Source organism: Lagopus leucura, unplaced genomic scaffold (genome assembly GCF_019238085.1).
Source record: "Lagopus leucura isolate 7727_CA_CO unplaced genomic scaffold, USGS_WTPT01 Super-Scaffold_100016, whole genome shotgun sequence".
In the NCBI taxonomy this organism is placed as follows: domain Eukaryota; kingdom Metazoa; phylum Chordata; class Aves; order Galliformes; family Phasianidae; genus Lagopus; species Lagopus leucura.
This window is the reverse complement of record NW_024962270.1, coordinates 2609183-2621135: the sequence shown is the minus strand read 5'-3', so window position 1 is coordinate 2621135 and position 11953 is coordinate 2609183.

Here is an 11953-nt window from a genome sequence, read left to right as displayed (position 1 = left end):
GCCATTCTCTTTCTTTCGTTTTCCCCCTTTATTTTTCTTTGTTTTATTATTTTGTTGTTTTCCTTTCTTTTTCTTGTTTTCTTTCTTCTTTTTTTTTTCTTTTTGTCCTCAATTTTATTTTCGCAAAGGCAGCTTTCTGCCTCGAAATAATTACCAATCTCAGACAGCGCTATAAATCCCCTCATTTTCTGTGCTGGAAAAGCATTTGCAAAGAGCTGTGGGGTGCAGGAGGGGAAATAAAAGACAGAAGGAGGGCGGCGGGGCTGCGGGGTGCACGGAGCCCGGCGCTGTGCATGGCACAGAGCTCCGCTCGCCGCCGGCTCTCTGCAGGAAACGTAAAATCTGATCAAGTTCAGAGGCGCATTGAGAGCAGCGCTTCAAGCAGCGCTTTATAACCGCGGCCCTTTCACATCGTTCCCCCCCAATCAGCCCCCGGGAAAAGCCTTCGCCTTCTTTATTTTAAGGGATTGCAGGGAGCGTAAAAAAAAAAAAAAAAAAAAAAAAAAAAAAAGGAAAAAAAACCAACAACCCCACCGCTATAAAATCTCCCCGAGAGGTCCCACCGGTGCTCGGTAACGCTCCCATTGCCAGGCCACGGTGAGTCCCTCCGCCGTGATTCCGAGCTCGCACGCTATGAGAGGAGGGAGAAGGGGAAACCCCCCCCGGGGGGCGTTGGGGCCGTCCGCGCTCCGTCCCGCGGGGACCGGGGAGGGATGCTCGGGAAGGAGTGGGGATGCCCGGCCCCAGTGTGCGGCTCCCGGGACGCGACGGCGGCTCTACCTGCGTGTCCGGGGGGTAATTAATGACCTTCCGCAAGTGGTGGGTTTTCCATCAACCCCCCCCCTTCCCAAAAAAAAAAAAAAAAAAAAAAAAAGAAGAAGAAGGGGTGGGGAGGGGGAGTGGGGGAGAAAAGGGGCATCATTCAATTAGCCCATCAGCTGAGCGCCGGGGAGGGACGCACCTCTGAAGTCGCCGACCTGGAGTAACCGAGGGCCACTGACCCCTCCTTGCGCTGCGGCCTCACGTGTGCCATTGTCGGCCCTTAATGGGGTGCGCCGGGGCCACCCCACACTGCGGCTGTCTCGGGTGCGGGGGGGATTGAGAAGGGGGGACACGGAGAACCTTCCAGCGTGGAGGGAGGCAGAGAGTGGAGCTCAGCGGCGAGGAGGCTTCAAAAAATAAAAAAAAGAAAAAAAAGAAAAAAAAAGAAAAAAACAAGAACATTTTCTAATTTTATTTTTATGATTATTATTTTGCTTAGGAAAAAAAAAAATCTTGCCCGCTGGCGGCGGGGCTTTGGGGAAAGCATCGTGTGCGTGTGTGTGTGTGGTGGGGGGAGGACAGAAAGAAGCGCTCGCAGCGCTGGGGGAGGACTGCCTTTTCGGAGAGCATTGGGCTGCTCAGCAATGAGCGGCTCCCGCAGCCGCACCGCAGCGGATCGGGCCGCGGGATGAGCCCAGAAATCTGCTTTATACGTTTCCCATTTCTGTTCCGCCAACTTCGGGGTGGGGGTTGGGGAGTTAGGGGGGTTATGCCGAGCAGGAGCCGCACGGATGTACAGACTCTCCCTAAATCCCTCTGCTTCCGACCTGCCGTTTGGCAGTCGGTGAGCACAAATGGCACAAACCCTGCTCGTTTTATTTCAGCGCACTGTCGGTGTGGCCTCTGTTTTTTTGTTTTTTTTTTTTTTTCCTCCGTTCTTTCATAATAATTATATATATATATATGTAATATAATTTAGCCTATATTGTAGCACCTCAGTAAATCCCTTTTTTATTCGCATTTTTATCCAGCGCTATTTCTGGCCGATCGCAACTCCTCGCGGTTATTTCCCGGAGGCGGGGGTACATCGCAGCTTTCTCCCTTTTAAATCTAAATTTCAATTGCAGACGTGCAAACAGCAGCGCCCGGAGAAGTGGGCTGCAGGCTGCCGTGCTCCCATCGCGGGGGGGAAGGCGGAGAAAGACACCCTGCTTCGCGTCAGGATCAGATAGTCGTGTCATTCTCCTTCACTTTCTTCTTCTTCTTTTTAACTTTCTTTTAATTTTTTTTTTTTTTTTTTTTCCTTCCCCTTTCTTCCCGCCTTCTCCCATATATTTTCCCCGCTTGGGATGATTTGGGAATGGAACAGCCACCAAAATGCGAAACACCTCTGGAAGCGTTGAGGGTCCCGTCTGTGCCCCGGCCCGGAGCTCCCCCCGGGGCTGCCGGACCCCCAAGCTGCCCCGACCCCGGGCACAGTGCGGGAGCTCCGACAAAAGGAACCCCGCAGTCCCCGGGCCCTGTAGCGGGCAGGGAAAGCTTCGGGAACGGGTTTCCCTCCTCCGAGGGTGTGAGGAAAAGGCAAAACGAACGCGGGGAAACGGCAATAAAAATCCCCGGAGCTGGGCAGGGAGAAGAATATTTCATACGCCCTAAATAGCTTTTAAAACGCAGTTTATCGTGGCCAAATCACTGCCCCTAACAAGCGTAAAGACAAGTAGTTTTTCTTCTGCCATAAACATATTGCATCTCCAGTGTAATTAAATGCAAACCAGGAGCGAACGAGACGTTTCCATTGTAGCTGTCACTCAGCGGAGGGGGAATCACATGCGTACATTTGAACTTCAGAGTCGGGGGCTGCAGTAAACGGGGCTGAACTTCGGCAAAGGGAGGGGGAGAGGATATCAGAGGGCGGCCAGGGGCAGGCGGAGAGCCGGGAGCGGTAGGGAAAAGGTGGTGGTGGCAGCGGCTCCGTCCCGCAACCCCGGGCACGGCGCGGGCACCGGCACTGGGAGCATCCCAACACGGAGCTTTTGCCCCCTGCCCGGGGATTTTCGCCTCTATGGTGGCGGTGGGGAAAAGTTCCCCTTGGGAAAATGAGTGTGAGCTCAGCTGCTTGCTCAGCCGGCAGGGAACCACGCGTCGGGTTCAGAAGCGAGTGGGAAAACCACGAGAATGAGATCAAGCGGCAGCGGGATGAATGGGTTCTGCCTTCCCCCGGGGCGGCCGAGGCAAAGCTCGGGGCAGGAGACGTCGAGGGTCGCGGCCCCGCAGGGTGCCGGCAGCCCCCTGCGAGCGACCCCGGGGAGGCCCTCTCGGGACGGAGGGACAGCCCTGGCCGGGCCCATGAGAGGAGGCACGGCCCCGGAGACGGGAGGAAGAGGGGCCCTCGGTGTCCCGGCCCGGCCGCCCCCTGGAAATCACCGCCTTGAAACCCTCCGAGGAGCGGAGGGGATGGCGGGGGAAAGCGGGGAATATCTCAATCAGCGAGGAGGTGACCTGTGACCTGGAGGGTGGTTCTATTGTCCCTCTCTTGCGGGGGACACAGACTTTAGGCAGCCTTTCTGCGTGACTGAGCCGTGAGGGGCAACCGCAAGCCCCGGGCTCCGGGGGGGCATCTCGGGCGCGGAGCCGCCGGCCCGGCATCAGCTGCTGGGACAGAACCGCGTAGTAGCGCTCGGCATCCCGAGGTCACCATCACCGAGCTCTGTTCGTTTCCGAATCCGCCGGGGCCGGGCCGGATGGAGCGGCCGTAGCCGGTGCGAGCCGAGGAGGCCGGGAAGCCCCTCCGGTGCCGGTGCCAATGCCACCGAGCCGGGCCGAAAGTCGGGCTACAGCTCCAAGAGGGGCTCGGAACGGAGCTGGGCACGAGGCGGCGCTGCGGAGCGGCCCAGCCCTGCCCCCGACGGCTGCCCGGACCCCGGAGGCACCGGGCTCTCCCGGGGCTGCCCCATGCCTCTGGACCCGGCGGGGCAGCTCCGCTTCCTGCCCCGCAGCTTCTGCCCCACAGCCCCAACGGAAGACGGGGCAGACAAAGAACGTGGGTCCCGAGTACCGGTTGAACCCCAGCCTTCGGGTCTGGCCCCCCGCTGAGTCCTCCTGAGGCCTCTCAACAGGTGTAAAGTCCGGTAATAAACCTCTGCTTGCGCATCGCCCAGCTGGAACCGGCATCCCCTGAGGCTACAATCAGCGGTCTCTAGGTTTTTTAGGGGGTACGGGGAATTTGCAAGATTTCAGGGGCTCTCCATGCTCCCCCACTCAGCCCCAAGCCTGCAGCGGAGTGGGGCGGGGATGCCTTCAAACGTGGCATTCTCACTTGGGGTGCCGCGGGGTTCGGGTGCTTTCCTCGCTGCCGGGAAATCCCAGAACCAGGGGATCGGCAGCAGCTCTGCCGGAACCCCTTGCTCAAGGAGATCCCAGGGAAGGAGAGAGGTCTCAGAATGGCTTGGAGCAGGTGGGCTCCTCCCGAGGGGTCCCATCCCCGCCGATCCCCTAGGGGAGATCTGCCCATTCCCTTTTGCTTTTTTTTTTTTTTTTTTTTTTTTTTTCTCCCCAGGAAAAGCGGTGCCGCTGCAGCTCTGCGAGCTCCTTCCTCTGCCCGCACCGCTCCGTTTGCAGCACGGGGGAGCGAAACGCCCCAGGGGTGCCTCCGTGAGCAGCCCTGACGGCGGGTGAACCCCAACGGGCCGGGGCTCGGAGCGGGCAAAGCGGCAGCGGCTCTGTGGATGACACAGTCCCTCTACGGGAGCAGCTTTCACCCCTAAAATCCCCGCTGGAAGCCTTGAGGCCAAAGCTCTGAGAACAGGAGCGCTGGATCAGAGGCATTGCCCGAACGTCCTCCCCTCTCGAAACCAGGTCTGCCCCATGCGATCCTCCCTCTGACTGCGACCGCCGTGCCCGGGGGTGACTGCGAGCCAGCAGACGGCCCTCCCTTGCCCTGCCCTATTTTTCCTATCGAGTGTCCCCTTTACTCCGCTGACCCGCGCAGGCTCCGCGCTGCGGGACGCGGGGACACAGACGAGCCCCCCCCCCGCACCGTGAACGGCCCCACGGACCGTGCGCTTGCCACGGAGCGAAGGAGTCGATGCTTCCTGAAAGGTTTTTATTCCCCTCGCCAAGTCCCTAACGAGGAGCCGGGCTGGCAGCGGGCAGAAGGTGCTCGCCTTAGGGAAGTGCCTCAGCTCTTCAACGCGGAGCTCCGAGCTTGGCCTCAATGGAGGCAGCACCGAGAAAAGGGGGGGGAAAGAAAAAGAAAAAAAAAAAAAAAAGAAAAAAAGAAAAAGAAAAAGAAAGAAAAAAAAAAAAAGAAAGGGAAAAAAAAAAAGAAAAGGAGGAAAAAAAAAAAAAAAAAAAAAAAAAAAAGAGTGAGAGAGAAACAAAACCAAACCCCAAAAGCAGCCCGGCGACCCGAAAGCCCCCGCGTTCCTTCCGCCCGCCGCTCTCTCAGCTCTTTGCCCCTCGCGGGGGTCGGGCCGGGCAATGCTGCCCGCGGGGTTCGCCTCCCCCCGAGTTTTCCGAGCCAGGAAACGGCCATTTCCAGCTGCCTTCGCCCTTTCCCCGACAGCATTTGAGGCGAACACGTTTATTTTAAAAACTCTTCTGAGAGCTGCAGTAAATTGCGTTTGCTTGTAGGTACAAAGGAGAAAGTTAAGCATTTGTCTCCGCCGTTGTATAGGCAGCCAGTTGTTTTAATTAAAGGGTGGGGATCCGTGATATATACACCAGATAAAAGCAAACGCACAGAATAAACTAATTAAAACATTGTGTTTGGAACACATTTTATTTCTTTTTTTGATCTTAGTTGTGTTTTAAAGAAATGTCAGCGCACTATAAAGCAACCTTATTTCCCTTATAGTGTGCGGCGCTTTTCAAAGGCTAGTGTGATATATTTTAGAAAAGAAATCCCGCTGTGAAAGCTTGCGTGTCTTCTCTTTACCAAACTAAGCTCTTGTCAATCATGCCAGGGCATATCCAATCACCAAGTCCCTTTTTGGAAAGCAGCTCATCCCGCTGTGCTTTTATACATCACACCGCAGCGTGTTTAGATGCATTTTTACTATCACTTCAGGAGCAGTGACTGATGAGAGCGCAGTTCCAGGACCGGCTTCCCCGAACGCCGGAGTTGCTAACAATTTGCCTGGCTATTGTGTGCGCGCCTTTCTTTCCCTCCTCCCCCTTTCCTGCCTCGCGTTGCCTCTATTTGTCACGGACACTCCGATGCAGGGGAATATCGGGGGGGAGTTGTCACATCCCGAGTTGCCCATCACCTGCCTGGGACACGCTGACGGGCGGATCCGCGACCGCCCGTCGCGGAAAGGGCCGCCCCGACGGCAGCAGAAAGCCGAGGGCTCTCCGCTCCGGTGCTGCTCCGCCGCTTCCCGGCTCGCGGCCGCGCCCCCGGGGCAGCCGTCGGGGGTCCGACCGAGGTTGGAGGAGCCTTTGCCGTGCGGGGAAGCGATGCGAAGCTCCGCGGCGTGTGCCGGGGCGAGGCGGGGAGCTGCCAGGGCAGGAGAATCCGGCACGAACGGTGCCGACGACGCCTGAATTCGCTCGCTCGTTTTAACTCCGTGCCCTGAAATCGTTGCGTGTGAGCCGCCTTTACCTCTTTCAGCCCGACTGCGAATGAGATTAAAAAAAAAAAAAAAAAAAAAAAAAAAGGGTTTTTTTTCCCTTATTGCTCGATGTCTGGACTCTAATTGAAGACAAGTGGCAAATGGTTTTTATTAAAATCCCCCTCCCTCCCCTCCGTCTGTAACTCTGGGTGTTTTCAGACAAAATGTGCAAACCTCTGGCAATGCACACGTCCAGAAACATTCGATATTTCTCCATTCCGTCGCACATTCCCCTCTCCTGGCTCGCTCTCTCTTTGCAGGTGCAAATTTCGGCTGCGCCCAGAGGTCCCCAGTGCGTCCCTCTCTGTGACCACCGCGTAACACTGGAAGGGTACAAGGAGGGACGGGATGTCCCGATGCTCCTCCGCCTTCCAAAACGACTCGGGCACAAAGGCTCCCGATGCTCAACCGATGTACAGATGTATTCCATCCCACCCTTTTGCTCCATCACTGTATCCCGTAAGATTTCCCACTCTTCGTTTGCAGATGATGGTTGCAGATTTTCCCCGGACACTGACTTCTCCCCACGCTTCTTCGGTGAACGTGGCCGGGCTGGGAGACACGAGGTGATTTCAGCGTTTACCTTAAAAACGGGACAGATGCCGGCGTTTATTTCCATTTCTGTTTCATTCCCCGTTTAACGCGCAGGCTGTTGTATCGCAGCTCGCCCTGAAACGTCGAAAACGAAAGGTGCAAACGAAGCGGTGGCTTTCTACTGCCTGGGGAACGTTATATTTACATAGATATGGTTTATATCCTACAAACCCCTGGCTCTGAGGGTGCCGGAACCACCCGTGCCCTCCCCATCTGTCCCGCAAGCAGAGCTCGTCGGGCACCCGCGCCGCGCCCGCGGGGAGCCCTGCGCGCTCCCAAGTCCCTCAGCGCAAGGCGCGCCCGCGTGGGGCCGGGGCACAGCTCTCCCCAGCGGCTGGGAGCTGCTCGGAGGGTGAATTAAAAATCATCCAGCGCAGCGTTTGCTCTCTTTACCCTTCCTTCCGCGCAAAACAATTTGGGGGAGAATCCTATTGACCATCGCCAAAAGCGGTGCTCCGAGCGGGCTGTCAGCGCTCCCGGCCATGCGAAGGAACCACGCTGTGCCCCCCCGCGTTGTGCCCCCCCTGAGCAGATCCGGGCTGTTCCCCCTCCCCCAAAGGCGCTTTCTGCCCTTCCTTCCACCCAGGTGAGATGGGGCAGACCTGGCGCCGGTGCCGTACGGGCAAAAAATAGAAGACTCCATTGTGCAGAGATGGCTGGAGGGGCAGGGAGCACCCGGCTGGAGATGAGTTTTGGAGACAAGAGGTACCTGGGTAGGCACGTGGCCCTCTCATCCATTTAGGAGACTGGAGGCCCGTGGCAGCCCCCTCACACCCAGCCTAAGCCCCCTCCTGCCAGCCAGCCCAGCCCGAATCCGGCCATTTGGCAATCCCTGTCACCTTGTCACCGGTACTGCCGCTGCCGGGCTCTGCTGGAGCAGCCCAGGGGAGCAGCCCTGTGACTTTCTGGGCTTAAGAGGAAAGGATGATGTGATAGAAGCAGCTGCAGGGATAGCACTGAAATAGATACAGCTGCACAGAAAGCCTCAGCATCACCTGCTGCAGGTAGAAATCACTGCCAGGTCTCTGATACTAAAGGGATACATATAAAACAGTCCTCAAATATTGCTGTTTCAGCACAGCACTGCTGCTTCATCCTCCTCTGCTTGCTGCCTTCCTTGAACCTTAGCACAAACACACATTTATATGAGTTTCCCCTCTAAATAATGAATATAGCAACTGTTAAAAAAGAAAGAGCAAAGGCAGAAATGAGCACACAAACCAAATCCACCGTCTGGGAAAGGTACAGCATGATCTCTAGCCCTAAACATCAAAGAAGCACACAGACCTCAACACTACAATAAGCCTCTTCAGATGCAAGGGGAAAAAATCCCCAAATCAGATGTTAGAAATACCCAACATCTCTGTGTTTCAAACCTGCCCCAGAGAACACAAGTTTAATTCCTTGCAGCCATTGATGCTCCTCACCTGCTGACAGCCACAGCCCCTCTATGGTTCTCCCCAGGTGGGTGCTGGTGTCCTTGCAGAGATTTTGTCATTGGTGTTAATTTTCCACGCATGCGTAGCGTGACCATAGGAAACGAAGAGTTCCCAAACCTGTTTGTACAAAGGAACAAAGCTCAGTGAGTAACTCAGCTTCAATACGAGGTGCAGAGTAGTTTTGGGTTTCCAGTTTTGCCCGAGGAAGAGAGTAGTGTGTAGATAAAGTGCATGGCCTGAGCTCTTCAGCAGCCCCTGCCTTGCATTGATACAGATGGGAAATAGACACAGAAATACCACTGCAAAAAGGTGTTGGGGCCCAGAGCCCCAAGCAAGGACAAGGATTGTTGGAGGTGGAAATCCTGGCGTTATTTAGCTGATATTTTACAGATGCTGCTGTACAGTTTTTGCAAGTTTCTTTTTCACAAATTCAGCATAATTTCATCTGAGTTGCTGACCTCCAGACAGCGGATAGAAAAAGTATTTGGGTTGGAAAGTTTTCAAGGTATGAAAGCAGGAGGATACCGACAGCCACGGTGGTATCATTGGAATAACAGGAATCGTTTCTACCCATGGAATTAGGAGCAGCAAAAAATCAGTGTTTGGAGCACCAGCTCGCACCGAGTTCCTGCTGCAAAGCTGCACACAGATCTCGTAACAGGAAAAGTACCATTGTTTTTAATGGCTTACATTTTATTAGATTTTGAAGAGTGTTCACATCATAAAATGCAGGCAGGAAGTTCTGTGTATGTAAAACACATCCGCATTAATTATGAAAGCTAGTAAATGAATCATACATTACTGCAAATATATTATGCATTGCTTACATCGCTTCGCCGTGGCATGTTTGCACGATAGAAATGGAAACTGAAAAGAAAGGCCAAAAAAAAGCCGATGAAAAAATCACAACATGAAGCTGAGGAGGAAATAAGAAAGGGGGAAAGCACAGAGGGAAGATGTGAGAGCAGCACGACCTTATTTTTCTAAGGAGCCAAACTAATGGCCCTTGTGATATCTGAGTACCCACGCACTGCAAGCCCAGGAGTCGGGGAGGACTCATGGGGTGATTCTCTGACCAAGCTCTGTGTTGTTCTGATAGCAGCATCATGTGGTGTATCTCACAGGGCTTTGCTACGACTCAGAGATCTCTCCCCATTTTTCAAAATGATGACTTTTCGTGCCTGCTCGCAGCTCGTAGCGGAGAGATCAGGGAGTGCTGTGTATGGGGGTGAACTGGCTTTGCAAGATGACGACTTATTTCCTGCCAAATTTGCTTTAAGAAACCACTTCAGTTCTGTGCACGAGACTTCATGTTGCTGTGATTTATTACCCTGGATATAAACGGAGATCGGTTTGGTTATAGCGGAATTTAAAGCAAAATTAAATGTTTTCTCCTATAGAAAGAACGTTACAATTTCATACAGCCAAAGCACACGCGCCCTGTCCGTAAGACATCGCTGTGTGCTCGGGGAGGGGAGGCACACCAGCAGCCTGCAGAGACAGCACACAGTCAGCTCAACTTTCAGCCAAAGCACGATGCGATTTGAGGCTGATGATGAATCTTAGAAGCTGCCAGGCAGGCTCCTTGGGGAGCACAGAGCTGAGGATGGGGACACACAGCTGCTGGCAGCGCTGCGCTCCGTGCCATTCCCCTTGCACCTCTCTGCAGCGATGCTGGATGAGGGCAGCTGCCTGCAGGTTAGTTCTGGTGAGCTCCTAAGCAAGAGGTGTTTTCCAGGTCAGTTGTCGCCCAAACCTGCTGCACTGCTGTGCTGTCTGCTGTGCCAGGTGTGAGAGCCAGGCTGAGCCTGTCCATGGGCTGTGGTTCTCCTGCAAAGTGCCACTATCCTCATCCTCCTATGGATTTGGGTTTGGAGGGTCCCCCTCTCTCATTGTCATTGCAGCGGTGATGGCATGAGGCTGTCTTGATTCTCCACCAGTGCCGTGCTGCAACGCAAAATGCAACAGTGAACACAATGTGCAGTTGTTAGTGCTTGAAAATCCTGCAGGGCTCTGCACTGGAATTCCCCATAACAACATCCTCTGGATTTTAGGAAGAGTTCTGTTTTAGACTCCATTTGGCACAGGGTGGTGATGGGTTGATGGTGGGACTAGATGGACTTAGAGTTCTTTTCCATACTTAATGATTCTGTCATTCTGCAATGCATTTAAGTGCAAGAGGTGCTGCACCCCATCCCTGCTCAGCACACGCTGCCACACCAGTCCTCACACCTCACTGAAGAATTTAATCCCACTTTATCATGTATCAGAAGGACCTTTACATGGAAAGACTCACGTTAATTAACTCTGTGGCAATGTCTGCTGATTTTCACTAGAGAAAAGTCTTTGAAAGAAGGGATCTCAAAGTGGGGCATTTGGGATGTGCTCAGCCCACAGAGCAGGGATACAGCAAGCAGAAAGCAGAGCAGGCAGTGCCATAACTCCAGCAAAAAGCACTGCTCAAGAATCTCTATTTCAGAGCCAAGGGACTGGGGTTGCTCCGGCATCTCAAATACAGCAGTACTTCTCAGCAATATTTGATGTTTGATGCAGGTCCCCCGTAGGTCAGAACACCCAGGAATGCAGGTTCTATGCTCATTTCTGTGTCAGACCTCGCATCACATTGCTGAGATGAAATCATGGAAAAACATCAGTCGGAAGTAATCTCTGGAGGTCTTGAGTCCCACCCCACTTAAAGCAGAGCTAATTTCAACATCAGATCAAGATAAGTTTTACGGTACTTAATCTGGTAAAGCCATGAATTGCACTATACTCTCTCTCCCCAAGTGATTTTCAGGGAGGTCTTTATATCATTTCCTATCAAATTCTGCCTTTGTTTCACATTTACTGGATAACCTCCTCTAGGGGAGTCTCAGGGACTGTACAGAGCACAGAGCTGGATTTCCACAGCCTACAAACTCTTGGCAACCAACATGCCATTCACCATCCAATTTTAAAACCTCCATCCCTGGCCTTTAGCCACAGTCCTGGAGGACGTGGGCCACTGTTGGACTGGCAGCAGACAGCCACGTCCACCTTCTTTCTGAGAAATAAAAAGAGAATAAAGTGCAATTAAAAATCTAGGAACGCTGCAAATGGGTCAGATGGATCAAAACTCCGGGGATATGTTATTTGTTTTTGACAGACCTCTATCTCACAAATGTTTCACAGCATCACTCATATCAGAGGGGGTGCACGTCCAGAGCTCTGCTCCTTCTGTACTGTAATGCCACCACCTTACAGCCAGTAAGAAAAGCACAGCCTTTGGATGATTTCTGCTAACTCCAGGCAGAGGCTCTAGAACCTCTGCCAAAGAATTACATAGATGTAGCATTTAAAAATAAGGTTGTCTCCAAAGTCTTTTAAATAAAGAGACTGCAATATAGGCTGGCAGGCAGCAAGGACACCAACCAACCCATCAGGACCCCATTTTGCAACTTACAGCAGCTTGTCAGGAGAGATCGATAGTTGGCATGGTAACAAGCTCATTTCCCAAGAATGGAGCTCCTTTTTATTAAATTTGGCTGGCTATTGATCAGTTCCTGA